We start from the raw sequence: 19,017 nt of genomic DNA, 5'->3' as shown, positions 1-19,017 counted from the left end.
ACCCATACGACAATTAATATCAAAGAATCCATTCGCTGAAATGTAACATGGGAAAAAGGAAAATTGTGAGAAAAGTTATACTGGATAGGCCTATCATGTCAGAACACAGTTCCGATGGAGATAAGACCTGTTCACATGGAAAAAAATCCAAAAATCGACCCCGATATGAGATATAGAAATAAATAGAAAAAAAATTGGTCACTAGAATAAAGGGTAGTAAAAAGGAAAAATATCCGTAGTAAGGGGATTCACAGGGCTAGCACAATAAAATGCATGTCCAAGGGAATAAGGAGGGGTTCGCATGCCAAAATGTTGAAAATTGACCCTGAAAACGCAGTCAGGAATGAATATCGAAAAATCCAAAAGAAACCCCGTGCGCATGGAAAAAACCCAAAAATCGTATCTGAAATGGGATTCAAAAATTAATAGTGAATGATCCATGCATCGTAAGGGAGGGCGGGAAAAAAAAGAATGTCAGGACATATAGAATCTTTAGGGCTGTCACATCAAATCTCAGTTCGGATGCGGTTAGGAGGCGTTCACATGGAAAAAACCCAAAAATGGAGCTCGAAAACACCAAAAAATGGAGCTCGAAAACACAAAAAAATCAAGAGGTCGAAACGGGGTGGAGGAAAAAGGAGAATTGTACAAGAAGGGTGGCCGGACAAGGCAATCTAGTCAGAATTGAATTCGGAGGAGAATAAGGTAGGTTCACATGGAAAAATGTCAAAAATATACGCGAAAAAGACACAAAACCACAAAAAAATTAATGACGGACAAACCATACGTCAGAATGACAGGTGATTAAAAGAAAAAATATCCAAGGGAAAGCATATGACAGGGTGGTATGTTAGATTACTGTTCTGAAGCGATAACGGCGCGTTCGCATTGAAAGACATCCGATTGGGAAGGAAAAGCTTCAAAAATTAATAATGCAAAAACGGTAAGCCGGAACAAAGGGATATAAAAAGGAAAAGTGTGTCAGTCAAAGGGAAGAACAGGGCTATAAGGTTGGATTGGGAGTTTGGTGAACGTAGGGTATGTTCACATAGAAAATGAAAAAAAGTGCGCAATAAAAGCAACCAAAAAGGGAAACGGCCTTGATGACAGGGGGTACGAGGGTGGGTGGGTCGGTGAGGAAGTGACCCCATCAAAACAAAACTAGTACGGGGTAGACATGCATGATTGGGTAATGACATATGCAGGGGGTATGCACATCAGGCGCATAGGGACATGTCCCCACAATTAAGACCTTACCGGTTAGAGTAGATTGATTGATACGGCCGCGGACTTGTCAAACAACTGACTGGACACTGGTGTCCCCACACTTAAGACATAACATGCACTTGCAAATAGAAAGGTAGGTTTAGGAACACTTGGCCCATTTCGTAGATGTTGAAGGGAACCGTCATTGTTGATGTAGGAAGATTGAAGCCGTCGTCGGGCGGCAAGAGGGACTAGGGCACACCACAGAATACGTCCAGCATGAGAGGGACCATGCAATAGCACCTAGGGAGGTAGTTTTGTCGATAAAGTTCATCGATTGAAGTGTCGATGACGAAGAATAGAACTCTTAGCTTACGGGCACTCAAGAGGATGATAGAATAGTCGCTCACCCCATGACACACATCGCTCAATGAATAAGCATGAAATTCCATAACTCACGGCCGGTTTAGAATTGAACAAGGGGAAAGTGATTGGGAAGGAGTATGCTAGTGTGCACAATTAATGGTGCATTTGTGTGTTCCACCCATCTGGCATAGGTGCAAGGAGGAAGGCCAGGGAGCCTTATAGTGTAGGGCACAGAACAGGGTGACATGTCATGTGCTGATGGTAGAGACATGTCCTGTGTGTTCATAGGGAAACGGAAATGTACCTGACTCCAATTTTCGTAACGTCCCTCAATCTCACCTCTCGAAATTGATTGAGGAGAAACACCAGTCACACTCAGCCCACCCTCTGTCTCACACTCTGTTGAAAGACACACAGGGAAGCCCATTCCTTAAACCCATTGATGTAATCCTCACATTCACTTGTGCAGAGGTTGTATGCCTTGTGCGCATTTGATAGTGCAACAGTGCATCCCGCCTTGTGCAGGCATACAGTGCAAGAAGGAAGGCCAAAGAGCCTTATGGTGCAATGCACAGTAACAAATCGTGTGTTGTGCATTGAGAGGCCCAACCCGTGCATGCAACACTTCGTTCACACATCTCGCCTCTCATTTGATTTGAAGGGAAAAACTGGTCACTCACCCCATCCTCTGTCTCACACTCTGTTGAAAGATACAGAGGGCAACCCATACTCACGTCCCCATCCTGTTAGGATGAAAGCTCGCATCACTCAAGAGGTTGGTGATGAAGATTGTGTCGGTTGTTGTTGCCACCAGAGTGTTGAAGATGATGTATACCTAGGGAGGTAGCTGACACATCTGGTACTTCAATGATTTGTATGAAAGATTGTATGTTAAGGAGGACAGATGTACTAATATCACAGAGACAATGCACCAAGGGAGGTAGCTTCAAATTACTTGCTGGAAAGGTTCTACTGGTGAGTCAGCTATCCTGAACTGTGGGGTATTACGACCTTTTCTACAGTCAGCTTCCCGCCCAAGGGTGTTTCCACCTTTTCTTGGAACAAGACCTGCTATGACATAGAATTTCTTCCTTTTCTCCCATAACATTTTTCTTTTCTCATTTTTGTTTATTTGTTTTTTCTCTTTTTTTTTCAGAAGGGAAATGGTAGAAACACCATTTGTCAGAACCATTCTCTTCACCGCAGCTGATTAAAAATACAGGATAAGAGATCAGGGGCAGGAAGTGGACCGGAGGGGACAGAGGGTTGCATGTACCTCTTCAAGAGTGACAAAAGAATGACTATTAGAAGTAACACTAGAAGAATTATAGTGCCACACCAATGGGGGAAAGGATGGGGTGACTGTGATTGTCAAGATCCCCAAGGAGAGTATTACTTCTTTAGGTGATAGCCACTAATCACAGGAAGGGATCATCAGAGGCATTAATGGTCTGCACTTGGATAGAGCCATTAGGATTGATAGCAAGTACCTTGTACGGGCCCATCCACCGTTCTTGAAGCTTGCTTGGAAACTTGCCAAATCTCAAATAATAGGCCAGAACCAGATCACCTTCTTTGAACTCCTTGTGCTTGATGAAGCCGCCATGGTAAGCCTTACGTCAGGCTTGAGTGGCTTCCATGCACTGCAAGGCCATCCCCCGAATCTCGTCTAAACATTTAAAGCACAGGAGGCGGCGTTGCAGTGACTCATCATCTCCCAAGCGTTCTTTAATTGCCACTCGCAAAGAGCTTCTGTACCATACACTAGTTGGAAAGGGGCGTGTCCTATAGTAGCCTTGTGAGAGGTTCTATACGCCCAGAGGGCCTTTGTAAGTCGATCGTCCCAGTTGTCACAATGTGCGGCAATCGTTCTTGTCAAGATCGAGCAGAGGATGCACTTGGTGACTTCAACTTGGCCATTGGCTTTGGGATAGTAAGGAGTGGACTTGCGATGGCGAATCTTATACAGTTTCGTTAACTCTTTCATGATCTTATTAAGGAAATGAGTACCTCTGTCACTTACCAGCTCAAGGGGACTGCCAAAATGGGTGATAATATTCTCGTACATGAACAGGACTACACTGTTCCCATCGTCCCGCTTCAGAGCTTTAGCTTCACACCACTTTCTGACATAATCCGTATATATTAGGATGTATATGTTTTGCTTCCTTCTGGTAGGCAGATCAATGGGACCCATGAAATCAATCCCCCACTTCTTGAATAGCTTTAGAGGAACAATAGGTTACAGTGGCATGGCACTTGTTTTGGTGGGTTTTCCCATTCGGTAACAAGCATCGCATCTCTTACAGTAGTCATATGCATCCTTGTGGAGGGTCGACCACCAGTATCCTGCTAACAGAGCCTTGCTGGTTGTTGCTTCTCCTGCGAAGTGTCCACCACATGGTTCGTCATGGCATGCTTTCAATACTATGCCATTTCGTCTCATGCAACATATCTTCGCAACACTTCATCTTTGCCTCTCTTGTATAGTGCACCACCTAGCAAGGTGTAGGGGGATTGATTCTAATAGAAGCTTCTTCTTCTCACGGCTTGAGATACCAGGAGGATAATATTGAGTTGCCAGGAGGTTGGCTATGTCTACATACCATGGAGTAACTATTTTGACTAGAAATAAGGAAGCATTAGGAAGGTTTGGATCATCCTGTTCCTCTTTTGCAGTTTGAGAGATCCGTGATAGATGATCGGGTAGGACATGGGAACGGCTAGGCTTAGTGACCACTTTAAAATCGAACTCCTAAAACAGGAGCAACCATCTCATCAGTCATCATTTGACATCTTCTTTGTTCATCAAGAAGGACAAGGCTTCATGATCCACGTAGAACTTGAAATGCGTTGACGGTAGATAGTGTCAAAACTTCTCCAGTGCAAATACCATTGCTAAGCACTCAAGCTCTATCACTGTGTAGTTCTGCTCGCAGTCGATTACTTTCCGACTTGCATAATAGATTGGTTGATCTAATTTAGAGGAGCCCTTTTGACATAAGACAGCACCTAGCCCTTCAACTAATGCATCTGTGTGCACATGGAACTCCTTCGTCTAATCAGGAGGCTGCAAGATAGGTGCTTGGATAAGGTAATGCTTTAGGATATTAAAGGCTTCTTCACAGTCATCAATCCAAAGGAAATCCACATCTTTCCTTAGGATCTTGTGCAGAGGGGTTACCTTGGTTGCAAAATGTGCAATAAATCTTCTATAGTAGCCCACATAGCCAAGAATTCCTCTCAGTTGCTTGAGGGATTTTGGTGATGTCAAGGCGGCAATCTTCTCAATCTTCGTCAATTCTGTTACAATCCCTTGTGTAGAGAAAATATGGCCCAAAAGAACTCCTGATGAGATGCCAAAGACACATTTGTTAGAGTTGAGAGAAATCCCATACTCTCGGCATCTATCAAAACATTGCCCTAGGTGTCCCCAATGCTCACGTATTAAGTTATAGACACATTAGTCATCAAGATACACCTCAATGAAATCATGCAGATGATTTTGGAAGGTAGCCATCATTACTCATTGGAAGGTGGCAGGAGGATTACAGAGGCCAAATGACACCACTCTGTAAGCATAGGCTCCCCATTCTGTTGTGAAGATTGTTTTTTATTGGTCCTCTTCTGCGATTTGGACTTAGTTATAGCCGATGAACCCATCCAAGAGGGAATAGAGCTCATGGCCTGCCACTGTGTCCAACAGTCGGTCTGTGCAAGGATAGGGAAATGATCCTTCTTTGTCTTCTAGTTTAGCTTACAGAAGTCCATACATATTCGAAGTTTCCTATTCTTCTTGGGTACAACCACAATGGGCGAAACCCATTCATTGTTTAGCCATGGGATAAATAAACTCTTCTTCAAGGAGCCTCAATAATTCGGCCTTTAGCAGAGCATAATAATTAGAATTCATACGCCTTTGTCCCTACCTCACACATTTGGCATCAGGATCTAGGTCAATGTGATGTTGACATACTGTGAGATCAATCCCCTTTAGATCTTTGTACGACCAAGCAAACACGTCTAAGTTCTCCTTTAGTAGATCTCGTAGGACCACTAGTTCTTCTACTGGAAGATTGAGACCCACTTTTAGGTGATGTTCAATACCGTTAGTATCCATGAATATTACTTTCCTTTCACCTTCCACTTCGCGGATAAATATCCCATGGATTGCTTCTGGATAGAGGTTTGATTCCTTCAAGGGAGTAGTGTCATCGTCTGGTGTTCTACTAGAACTAGTGTCCTTCTTCTGAAAAGATGACTCATTTGTCTATTGAGATTGCTAGGAGGGTATCAGAGCTTTGTTTGCTTCTATGTGAGTGGTGATTTCTTTTGTACTTAGGGATTCATATTCAGAGGATGCGTCCAGGAATGTCACATAGCACGGACCTTATATAAGCCATGGCTTTGATGGCTCTGGCTTTTGTTGACAAGGAGCATCAGCATCATCTTTTCTCCAGAATGAATGGTCAGGGCAAAAGGAGCCACTGGTGAACTTAATTGTATACCTTTGATCCATTGCTTATGCAAATTCTGCATACTTGTGGTCCATTGGTCAACCCAACTGGAACCATGGTCATTCCATCCAACACCCGGAGATCTTCGGCCCCTCTGAGGTCTCTGTAGGGATATCAACAAAATCGAGGAAGTTCTTCATTTGCACTTTCATAACCTGCTTTGTTTTCTTCCTCATCATTTTCATCCTCCTTCTCTAGAGGCTTGGTCTCTGCTTTTGTAGAGGCTCTGTAGGAGAAGAAGAAATCATTTGCCTCTGTGTCTGCTTCTACTTCTACCTCTCTCTGGCTCTGGCTCTGCTTCTGTCTCTGCTTCTAACTCTGCGACTGCCATGTAACAGGGAGAACAATACATCCATGCTTCTATCTCGTTGTCAGAGGTGATTTCAGTAGTCACTTCGCTAAGGCAGGAGGTATTCTCCCATGGACAGTCCTCTGTTTTCTTGGGAAAGATATGTTTAATAGCCTCTTTGTCTCCTGATGTACCATTTGTTACTTCATTGGAGGAGTCTGTTATGACTTTTATGGATGTGGATCCATTGCCTTTTTGTGATCCATACAATTTCAACACCACTTTATTGGGTCCTCTACCTAGTGTTAGGGTTCCTTTGAACTAGTCCATCCTGGCTCTTGCTTCAAAAAGCCAAGGTCTTCCCAACAACAAAGGGTATGAGGTCCCATAAGAATTTGGTTTGACCACCAAATATGTCAGCCAGTAGTCTCTTCCTGAAAGGGTTGTTTTTACGTATGGGAGGATGCCCAACGGTTTAATTCTGCTTTGATATGCCAATTTGATTAGCCACTATGTAGGTTGAATTCCTTGCAAACCTAAGTCCTTCATTGTCACATCCATCATTATGTTTACTGATGAGCCTCCATCAATGAATGCATCTGAAATAAAGTATAATTTTATCCATACGCTAGTCTCTAGGATTCCAGGATCTAGGAAGGTGTTAGCCACATCCACTTCCTTCACAGGTTTTGAGGCTCTGTTGGAATTTTTTGTTGTTGGGGGAGCAATCCTTAGGCCACATCTTGTTGTTAGGATGCTTTTAAATCTTTTTCGGAAATCTGGGAGATAGCATTAGCAACTGTTGGTATGTTAAGTTTGGTTTAAAAGTGTCTAGGTCTTTTACCAAGTCATATTCTTTGATAGGATCCACGGGCTTCTCCAACCTGCTGGGGAATGGGGCTACACCCATTTTCATCTTTCCTTTTTCTTCTAGCAATGGCAGCATTGGAAGTTCCTCTGTTTTTGGAGGTGCTTCTGTATTGTCTATCTTGTGGACCTCTGGTCCTGTTTTTGGGACTATCTTTGTGACTCTTTGTGGCATTGCAGTGCTCTCTACTACACTGTTCTGTCATGTACTGCTCTGTCTCTCTGTTGGCAAGTTGAACTTCACAGTCTTGGTAGGAGAGTTGTTCTCTTTCTAAACAACTGGTTCCTTCTTCTTGGCACATGTGATAGTGTCAACTTCCAACTCTACCAAATTAGAGGCAGGCTCTTGTGCCTTCTGCTGGCTATTAGTGGCATTGGCCTTGACAGGGGCTGGACTTGGACAGTCCTTTGCAGTGTGGTCTTCACCTTTGCATCGGCCGCATAAGGGCGTGTAATCTATATATCTTCTAGGGTTTGGACAATTCGGAACACTCCTTTCTGGATACCTTCGTCCAAATGATGGTTATTCAATCTCTTCAGGATGGATTCCATTCACGAGACATAAGCTTCTACTCTTTCTCAAGAGGACCGCGACTTAGGTTTATAAACTCCTCTCGCATCCGCTCTTCAAAACCTTCACGCCTGAATTTAGTGAGGAAGGCCAACTTCAGGTCGGCGTCCCATGTGCCAAAAGTTCCTGCTGCTTGTCTCTCATACCATTGAAACGCCACGCCTTTGAAAGTGGTAGGGAAGATTTCTAACCAATGCTCGGGGGTTCTAGCATTGTTAGCCACACATGCTACCATAAATTTTGCTACATGAAGATCGGGGTCTTCATTGTAATCTGCCTCAAAAATTGACAATGGGAAAACATTTGCTGGCCTGCTATCAATATTTTCAAGATGAATCTGACTAGGAAGGGGACCTTGAGTCGCCATGGGGACTTTTGTAAAGAGTGCTTTTAGGGCTTCAAAGGAGGCTTTTGCTGCAAGCTTGTTCTCAGCCTTGATTCTTGCCTTCTCTCTTTTCACGTACCTCTGGACTCGTTCTAACACTTTCCTCTTGATTGCGTCATTCATCAGGGGGTTGGCTCCAACCAGTTAGTCTGTACTCAACATAATAGAATCAGAGAGGGGCTTCAGTATCTGGAGGATTCTCTGGCCAACATCTCTTCTACTTCTTTTCAACATCTCTGATTTTAGCTTTCAAACCACTAAAGAGGGGGAGATATTCTGTTATGAAAGTATCAAAACTCATTCTTCTTAGGATCGTTGTTGTGCCATCATTATAATAATGGCAGCTTCTGATGGTTTCAATAGTGTATGTTGTGAAAAACACTCTGTCTACCAACTTCTAGTGGGTTAATGAATAAATAGGAGATTGCCAGTACACCAAGCATCCCATGTATCTTGCTGTTGAGCATCCACGAACAAATTCCAACTCTTTTCCTTCTTGTTTTTGTGAACCTCCACTGACCACGACTCCTGAAGCTTCTTCACAATCTCCCACTTAATGATATTTGAAAACTTCTCAATGAATGCCAAATCTTCCATGGATGGTCATTTTCTCTGTTTCTACACTTTAGTTTGTTCCCAAACAATTTGCCACCAAGATGCAAGTTTCTGTTGCTTCAATAGGAAGAGGAAATAGTCCACCACATAGAGTTTGCATCATGATGGTAATATGTTTCCGCCATTGTGGGATGAACTTCTTGTAGAAAGTGGATTTGGCAATAAGAATCTCCAACTCTTTAGTGGAAGAAGGAACTTTACAAGCATCCATTGAATTCTCCTCTTCTTGGCAATGCCATTTCTTTCATTTTCAGCCTCTTCTGATGCTTGTTGATGGCAAGTTTCCCCAACTGCGCACCAAAAACATGGAGCCCCAAGAGGAACACCAAGGAAAAGGGTTTCTAATGCAAGAAAATCTATCATGTAACATCAACAAGCTTTTATTTCATTCTTTAAAGAACCACAATAAGGAAAACAACAAATCTTCACGCAGCATCATAGTAGATATCTCCTATGGATTTGATAGAATCAACCATAATCTTCAACATCTTCACATAATCCATCAATAGAACAAGAAACACAAAAGAATACACAATTTTTGAATGGAAATAATCACATAGTATTCATCTTCATTGTCTTCATATTTCTCTCTCTCAATCTCTCATAGATAGATACATTGTTTTGATAGAATTAGCTATCTCTAACTCTCTCTCTCTCTCTCTCTCTCTCTCTCTCTCTCTCAATAGTACATCATTTCCTCACTACAATACTCAATAATGGCACTTAATAATCCTTCTTAGGTCGTGGATGCACCTCTTCAGATCTCACTACTGTCACTGTCACTCCAGTCTGCTCTTCAGTCTTCAGCAGAGCTGCTTCTTCCATTTGTTTTAGCTCTTTTGAACTTGGATTCATTCTTTCCATAAGTTAGAAAACTTTTCCAAAGTTACACATGCATTCTACAGAACACTTACAGAAGATCTATAGAACATAATAAAACAAGAACAGAGTAGAGACAGAGGCTCTACAGAAGGTCTACAGAGGGTTACAGAAGGTCATCAAAGAATAATAGATCCTCATAACTTATACTAAAACCATTCCAAACTATAAAAAACTATTCAATTAGCTTTTAAAAGACCTCAACCTTCATCAATCATCAATCCATGCTTCATACAGAAGAAAATCAGAACAAAACAGAAGGTATCAGAACCAATCAGAATCTCAACAGAACCTATCACAACATCACAGAGACACATATTTTTACTAAGAATCATCATGAGATTCCAAACATAATCAATATCATCCAAAACACTCTCAAACACTTCCAAAAACAACCAAACATCACTCAAAATCCATAAAAAGTAAACCATTCAGACCTAAAAAACAATAAAAATCAGTCAAAAATTCAGTATTTTCCCACTCTCAACAGAGGAAGGAAATATCATAGTTTATAGGCCGCAAGTCTATGATGGGTGAAAAAAATTGCTTCTTATGTATTCCTAATCAAAGTGACAAAGGAAGAAAAAGGTTGTCTCAATAAATTAGCTCCCTTACTTAAAAATATGATGTTTAATGATGAAGATAAGAAAGAGTATTAGTAATGTTGTGCATACTTTCTATGAAAACATGATATAGGTACAAGATAAGCATACCTATATCATATAATGTATGACAGAGTGCTTATCCCACACCTATATCATGTTTTAGATGCATAAGAGTTTTATAAGTTATTTTATTACTATTTTTATTCATGTGTGTGATGTATGCCTTTGTAGCATATCCTTGAGACATATGGGCTATACTTTGCAAAAAAGGGAAACACAAAGTTTGTTCCACACAAGGGATGTAAAATTCAAATTGAATAGTGCATGGTGCATACTAAAGAGAAATCAACCATGGTGGAGGAGTGAGGAACCCAATGATTCTATTACTATGTTGGTTGTATAATATCATAGTGTTAGACAAAACTCAATTGTCATAGACGAAATCAAATGAGAGTGCTAATAATATGGGCGTAAACATAATTAGGGCCAAATATTAACTATATTTGGAATTTCCAAACTATATGAGAATTTTCAAATTCCTAAATATAGTGTTAAGGGTAAGTCTCCCTCCAAGAGTGAGGGGGAGAGGAACACAAATGTAATCATTGACATTTGCCAAGCTATAGGTAGCCATTGAACTTGCATGTGGGAAAGGAGTGCTATCAGGAGAAGATGGACACACTTTGATGATGTAGACGAGGAAGGAAAAAAGAAAGCTTGTAGTATCAGAGAGTGATATTGGTGAGGAGAGCAACACCGTATCACCAAAAGAGCACATTATTATGCATTAAGTGATAAAGAGAACCATGTTAAGTTGCTAGAAATAAGGCTTTGAGAATGTAATAAATGGGTTCAAAAAGAGCTAAGATAATAAGATGAAGAATGCATTTAGTGTAAATAATAATTTATTATTTAAGAGAAAAATGAAGTGAGTGTATGCATGCTTGAGCCTTAAAGTTAAATACTATAAATTACTATGTCTTATTCACCGAGTTTTCAAATCTCTTGTTGTGTAAGAAATTTTGCTAGGTCTAAGGTAGTTGTAAAGAAGCTTCCACTCAAAGCCCCATATCATGTTCATCTCCAATGAACCATCTACTTGTTGCTCAGATTTAGTCTTTGATAATGATACTTCTCAGATTTAGTCTTTGATAATGATACTTCTCAGCCTAGTAGTAGGCCACTGCCTTCTCAACCTAACCCAACTTTTTTGAGCCACCCTCATGAGTAGGGTCCTCCTCAATATCTCCATAAGAAGGCTAGGTATAGTGGCTCTAAGAGAAATCAAGAAGTACTAATGCTCTATTGATCTCATCATTTTGTTAGTGCTTAGATTCCATCATCTATTTAGTACTTTTATACCTTAGTACTTATATGCATGTAGGCTTTTAGGATCAGCATGTGTAAAACAACTTTATATTTCATATGATGTTCGCCTAAAGTTTAGGCACCTATCTTGAGAATTACAAAGTTGTATCTTTTCATATTCTGCATGATCAGGAATTAGAAATCTTTCAAAATAGTGCAAGAATATGGTCGCGCTTAACTGAGTTGGATGCTAAGCTCAAAGTGTTCTCACATGTCTATGTCCTGGCAGATATGGGTGCATTCCCTAAAGAGCAACTTGAAGAATACTTGCCATTTCCCTTATCCTGGGAAGAGCAAGAACATCTTGACGAGCACTATAACATGCTCTTGCATGAATACATGTGACTCATCTCTGATGAGAAAGCTGATGAACTATGCTTGACTGTAACATTCAATGATGTGCTCTGCTAACCAAATCTCTTAGAGATAGAGAAACTAAAGTGACAATTAGAGGGTCGAAGTCAATTTGAACAACGTTGGTGTGAAAACCGTGTTGCAATGGCCAAAGTAGGAGCTCAGATCATGACAGTCTCAGAGGAGCGATTGGCCAAATGGCGGTCTCAAAGAGACCCAACCTATGTGGCACCAACTTCCTTTCAAGTGCTGACTACCATTCGGGGTACAGACTTAGCTGAAACTAGCCAAGAGAACTCTCTGTCTGATAAGGTTCTCATTGAGGAGGAGTTACATGTTGCCAGTAGACTCGATGTTGCAAAATGTAACTCCTCCTCAATGAGTCTATCCTTTTGAGGATGAGCCCTGCCCCACTCCATGACAACCAGTCCACGCAACTTAGGATGAGACAAGATCTACTAATGGTTGGAGGCCAAATGAACATCATCATGGGGGCCATCCCTCTACAACAAACACTGCATGCCTCACCTCTCCCCTTCTCGTCATGTGCACTTGATAACCCATTGTATAATCCCTTCCATGCGAACAGTTTTATCCTGCCTCAAGGCCGAATCCTCGGTTCGCATATTGCACGTCCCCTACGGTAGCCGACATGGAGTACCCAGTGCAACTGGCTTGCAAGGACGTTATTCGCCATCGAAGGGAGCATATAGCACAAGCTTCTTCGCGGAACGCTACGTACCTACCCTTAAAAGGTATGCAAAGAAACAAGGCCCCAAGCAACACCGCCCCGGACGTAGGCCAAAAAATCCCAAGGCCAGGTAAATAGAAGCTCAAGAGAGCACATGGGGCATGGCAACACCGGTCGTGCAGGCTCCCACCAGACGCTCGGGCACCAAGTGCTCAAAAGAGGAGAGGGCAGCTTGAGACAAGCAGGAATTTGACGCATTGTTTAAAAGCATTTTGGAAATAGTTGAGGCCAGGAACTACACCATTTAGGTCCCAGCCGACAATTTTCCCTGCCCAGCCTCATAGGAGCCCCTCACCAGCACAACCTTAGTCACCCGACCACCTAGAATCGCCTCGCCTCGTACAAATAGAGTGCCCTATGTTGTATAAAAGGCTTATCAAATGCTACCTGGCCATGAATTTTTATCTTTAAATGGTTACGTGTGTGCTGACATGTTCTTTGATTGTACAAACTTTTCATATTTGCGTTTAATATAATAAGTGATGTCTCCTTGCGTTGCACTGGTTTATTTTAGTTGTCGCATATGCCGTGTATGTACTCTCATGAAGTGACGAGATGATGCAGGATGATACATGTCTTTGTGCGAGAGTGTTCAATGCCCAAGTCACCACAAGATCAGCGACCCCACAAAGAGCCACGACAAAGCCACACTGCTGAAAGTAAAAATCACCTATGCGAGTGCCCACATCACATGACCCAATGCATGATCTTAACCACTTCCTCTTTCTGGGTTACACTCTGCGCTGGGCACTTACGACAACTGTTACCCCAATTGTACCAATATCGCACGTTCCAAAGAGGGTTGCAATATCTCAAGTGTATCTCCCCATCTCAACGACTACTTCTCTAACAACGAGGCTAGGGCACAATCATCAATGTAATATCCATTTTCTGAGCCTTTGAAGCTTGACATTTTCCAACCCATTGAAAGATTGATAGCCTTAACATATAGCAATGGTTGTACTCAAGCAAGTTTAAAAAAAAAACAAAAACAAAAAAAAGAGAGAAAAAAGAAAGAAATAAAGAAGAAAAAAAAACAAAAAAGCACAAGAAAAAGAAAACTGAAAAGGAAAAGAAAAGAAAAAAAAAGAAGAAAAATATACGAAGCACCCACGATCACAGCACAACACCTAGGGGTCCTCAAATTAGGCACGTCCAGTGACCTTGGTCGACTGGCTTAGTCCCTAGCCCCTAGCCCTTTAGCATCACCCACAATTATTCCGGGCACATAAAGGGCAGGACATACCTAGGGAGCTTGCCTTGCCTATAGTTAGACCTATCACCCTGATCCATTCGCACGATTCCCTCTTGCACTCTGCCTTAATACCATTGTAATCAATTGTGGTAAGCATCACACGAATGGCCATGAAAATTACACCGTCCTCATCAAGCAAGTCCAATAGCTCCCAGCTACCAAAAGTGCGGTGTCCTTATGTTCAATTATGCTATGTCATGCAGTCACAATGCAAAGGATGTCTCATACACCTTCACATGTACTTCTTCTCAACATGGACAACTTTGCTTTATCCACACATTGTTACGAGAAACCAGCTTGCAGTCTTCTAACTACGTAATATATGCACAAGCACTCATATAATATCTGCACCGAAATATATACACAGTTTGGGTCCTCAAGTGCAGGACAATACTTTCAGCTTTCTTAGAGTTTGACCTGTCTCCCAAACTAAGTGAACTATGTCTTGTGTACGATAGAGAAGACTAGCACTACCCCTAGGGCGAGACCAGCTATGAGAGGTTTTCAATTGCAGGTATTGAAGACTCCAAACGAAAGTGTCGTTCGCTCTTCATTGACACCTAATTCTGAATTCTTATTCTTTATCATCCTGCAAGCCCGCCAAGAATCGTCATGTGCAGAATCCCAAACCAATACTTGTGCTAGTCATCAATGCAATCCCCAACAAAGAACAGCTCTACCACCAACTCCAACAATCCTACCACCAACCACCTAGGCCACCAACATGCCCCCAATGACCTTCCTCCACACCACCACCAACACTCCTCCATGGCAACCATCGATGCCCCTTCCACCCACGTCTTCAGTGCAGGCCAAAGCTTGCTACCTATAACAGTGAGTGTCATGGGACTGGCACTCATCTAGGAGGGGGGTAATGTTAACCACCATCAGACGGACAAGGTGGAAAATCTAGAAAAGCTAAAGCAGAAGAAAATGGCCAAGGCAAAGTGAAACGGAAGATAAATGCACACCAATAAAAATCTAGAAACACAAGAAGCATAGAAAAGTCCCAAATAAGGGAAAAAGGCGCACAAGGAAAAGCGCAAGTCAATACTTTTGTAAAAGAGCACATGCGCATCATGATTTAATTTAAGGAGTGCCGGGCTCTCACCCATGCAATTTGTAAATGTAGACAGGCGGTGGAAAGGAAGCTAGGAAGATAGAAGGAAAATGGGAAAAAGGGCATAGGCCATGGTCGGCTATGTATAAAAGGGGATGATCGCCCAAAAGGGATTTAGGGTTTTGTATATAAAGTTAAAAAGTGAATGAGAAGCTCATTCTTGTGTGTGGCCAAAGCTTCTTCTTCTTCTTCTCTTTTTTCTTACCTTGTTGCTTGTGCTTGAGTGAGGGAGTGTGAGGGAATGAGGAAGTGAGTGTGTGAGAGTGAGGGATCGTGGAGAAGAAGCTCTCCATCTTCTCTCTTCATCTTCTCTTCTTCTCTTCTCTTCTCTTCTCTCGCGCGGCTATGGAGGATGGAGCTTGATGGAGGGGGCTTGAGGTTGCTTGAGCATGCCACAAGGATCGTGGAGCTATCGGAGTGTAAGAGAGAGGAGGGAACTCGATCAAGCATCAAGGTAAGCTCACTACACCCGTAAGGTAGGCATTGCGTGTCGACTATGTGAGAGGTAGCCATGGCTGCTCAACTTGAAATGCTTGATCAATAAGAAATCCGTAGGTCTCGGGGTAGAGCTCCATAGCTCCCCTTCAGTTAGGGTTAGCTACGTATACTTTCAATAAGCTAACTTGAAATACATTGTGGATTTTTATATTCTCAAGGAGTTGTATCTTGTAAGCGCTTGGTCCTAAACACTTGAGAACCTTATAGGGTCCACAATATCTTGGACTTTTCTTAAATTCTCCTAAAGACAAAGAATTCTTCTTTGGATGGACACATAGATGAAGACCATGTCTCCCTCTTTGAAGATTTGTTCTTGCCTTTTTAGATCAGCATAGGCCTTTTGTCGCGGTCCTTGGCAGCTTGAATATCATGTCTGATAATCTTGATTTGATCATCCATTTCTTCTAACATTTTTCTTGAAGCTTCTAGCCTTAGAATAGGATTGGAAAAATTAAGTGGTATATGACAATCTTGACCATATAGTGCCTGAAATGGAGTCATCTAAATACTTCAATGGTAGGAGGCATTATAAGAAAATTCCACTAAGGGTAGATATTGAGTCCACCTTTTAGGTTCCTTGCTGCAATATTAATGCAAAATATCCTTAATCATTTGATTAACTCGTTTTGCCTACCCATCAGTTTGTTGATGATAAGCAGTTGGGTTCCAGTGGCTTCAAATAAACTCTTCCAAAAATGTGATGTGAAAAGAGAATCATGATCACTGATGATCCTTTTAGGTAACCAATGTAACAAAAAAATCTCTTTTAAAAAAATCTTGCAACATGTGAAGCTTTGTAATTGGTTTTTGTTGGAATAAGATGATCGACCTTTGTTAACATGTCTAGTATTACCATTATTGAGTTATACCCTCCTTCAACAGAAGGTAACCCAACTACAAAGTCCATGCTAATAAACTCCCATTTCATCTAAAGTTTTCTTGACATGTTCAGATTTTACCCTTTGGAAATTTAGACATTTAGTGAAATACTTAAGTACATCACCCTTGATTCTTTGCCAGTAATAGCTTTTCTTGACAGCATTAAGAGTTTTTGCATACCTCGGGTGTCTTGAAAAAGGAGAATCATGTGCTTCCCAAAGTATCATTCTCTTGAGAGTCTGACTTGAAGGAATTCATAGTCTCGTTCTCAAATAAGCAAGTCCTCCGTCTTCATCTGTAGAGAATTCTTGATACTTATTCTTGAGTTTGGGATCTTGTTCCTTATTCTGAACTTCCCAAAACAATTGTTGATAGTTTGGGTCCTTATTTGCTTCATCCTTAGTTAACTCGATGATAGGATTAGTTGGCATTGATACCATTGTAGCTAGAGTTTCTACCCTAGATGGTTCTTTAGTGAGATAAGAGCATTAAGGAAGGCTTTACGACTAAGGGCATCTGCTACTACATTTTCTTTACCAGGTTTGAACTTAATTTCAAAGTCATACTCTTGCAAAATTTCAATCCACCGTCGTTGCCTCATATTAAGATCAGACTGAGTAAAAATCCACTTAAGATTAGGTCAACATTCACTTCTTAAATATTAAGATCAAGTAGAAGTGGGAACCCAAAAACTCAGGTCGATCCTAGTGGCTTTGGCCGGAACACTTCCGTTGTGATGTAGACTCAGTGGGGTCTAAGTGACAAACCCCATGATGTTCCAAGGGAGTGTGGGGTAGTGTCATTTGGAAAACCTACTGATGGACTTTAGAAAGGTATGCCTTGGAATGAGCCTGGCGGATATCTCATAGTTGGTATCAGAGAGCAAATTAGTATAGAATACGATCTAAGCTTAAGAAAATTATTTTTTAAAAAATACAGCCTAGAACATGTTTTCTTCTCTTTGTTTTAAATGTATGTTTTCGAATTATGGTAGAGTAACGAATTTTGGAAACGATTCTTGATCTTTCGAGTAATGTTTATGGATTCATCCAGCTTTCTTTGGAGAATTCACATGATGTGGGTACTAGATCTATTGTACAACCCCTCACCTCTATATCGTGAAAGACGGTGGATGATTAGTAGAGGATACTGCTATATCGATGCAACCCGTCTAGCTTATCTTTAGAATTATTTGAAAAGGGTAAAATGGATGGAAGATCTTAAAGTTATCGAGATCTATCTATTTGATGAGGCTAGTGTCAACTCAACCTTGTATACTAGAGGCAAGAAGATCAAACTAAACCAATATATCTATGAGGAAGTTACGAAGACCTTCCAACACAGAGTAAAAGTTGTAGGTTGCTCTAGCAGCTGCAATTATAAAAATGATGGATTTCTTGAACTCCCTCAAAAATATAGATTCTTAGATATCTACTCTCAAAATCCAAGTTACTTCATAAAGGATATATCATAGTGTCATGCTTAGATTGTAGTAGGGAATCCTTTTTTGGAAAAAAATAAGATGAGCATGTGAGCTATTTGAATAATGTATTTCTTCCCATTTGATTACCTTGTACATTCATTGTAATAATAAAGATTGAATGATACTTTATCAATTAGAGAAATAATGGAACATTATTTCCCTTGGAACCTTTGAAATTGCAATTTAACTTTAGCAATGGGAAGAGAGTTTTATTTGAAATTTGTTTCAATAAATTAAGTGATAAATAATTTGAGTATCAAAATTTAATATTAATTCTATATAAATTTTCTAAAGATTAACTTGGGAATTGTTGAAAATTTCCTAAAATTTCTCACCCACAATAATTCCAAATGAAGCCGAACAGAAAAGGAGTATTTTAAAGCAAATAAAACATCCAAAATTTGACGGAAAAGGTGAGAATGTGGAAGCCAATGCAGAAATTTGGATCGAATCCATGGAATATTATTTTATTACTGTTGAAACTGTCCTAGCCAACCAAGACGCCATGATAGCTAAGCTAAAATTAATTGGTGAAGCTCGACTCTGGTGGAAGTAGTGGTGCCAAGATCAAAGTATCCCTGAAAATACCATTACTTGGGATTTGTTGAAAGAAGTTGTAAGAGGAAGATATTTACCTACAGCTTATCGCATCCAAAAGATGAATGAGTTCTTTAATTTGAAGCAAATGGGATTGACCCTAGAGACGTATTACTTCAAGTTTGTTTCACTTCTTAAATATGCACCCTCCAGTATACAACGTTGAGTTTACACTAGCTTTATAAAGTAGATAGATCGCGACAATCTTCCATCCATTTTACCCTTTTCAGATTATTCTAAAGATAAGCTAGACAGCTTGCTTCGATATAGCAATATCCTCTGCTGATCATCCACTATATTTCATGATATAGAGGTGAGGGGTTGTACAACTGATCTAGTACCTGCATCATCTAAATTCTCCGAGAAAAATTGGATGAATGCATAGCTGAAATAAACATTACTTGAAAGAACA

This window comes from Lygodium microphyllum, chromosome 17 (assembly GCF_053477565.2).
Source record: "Lygodium microphyllum isolate KBCC chromosome 17, Lygodium_microphyllum_v1.1.10, whole genome shotgun sequence".
Taxonomy (NCBI): Eukaryota; Viridiplantae; Streptophyta; class Polypodiopsida; order Schizaeales; family Lygodiaceae; genus Lygodium; species Lygodium microphyllum.
The sequence above is the reverse complement of the archived record's forward strand: the minus strand, read 5'-3'. Positions refer to the sequence as shown.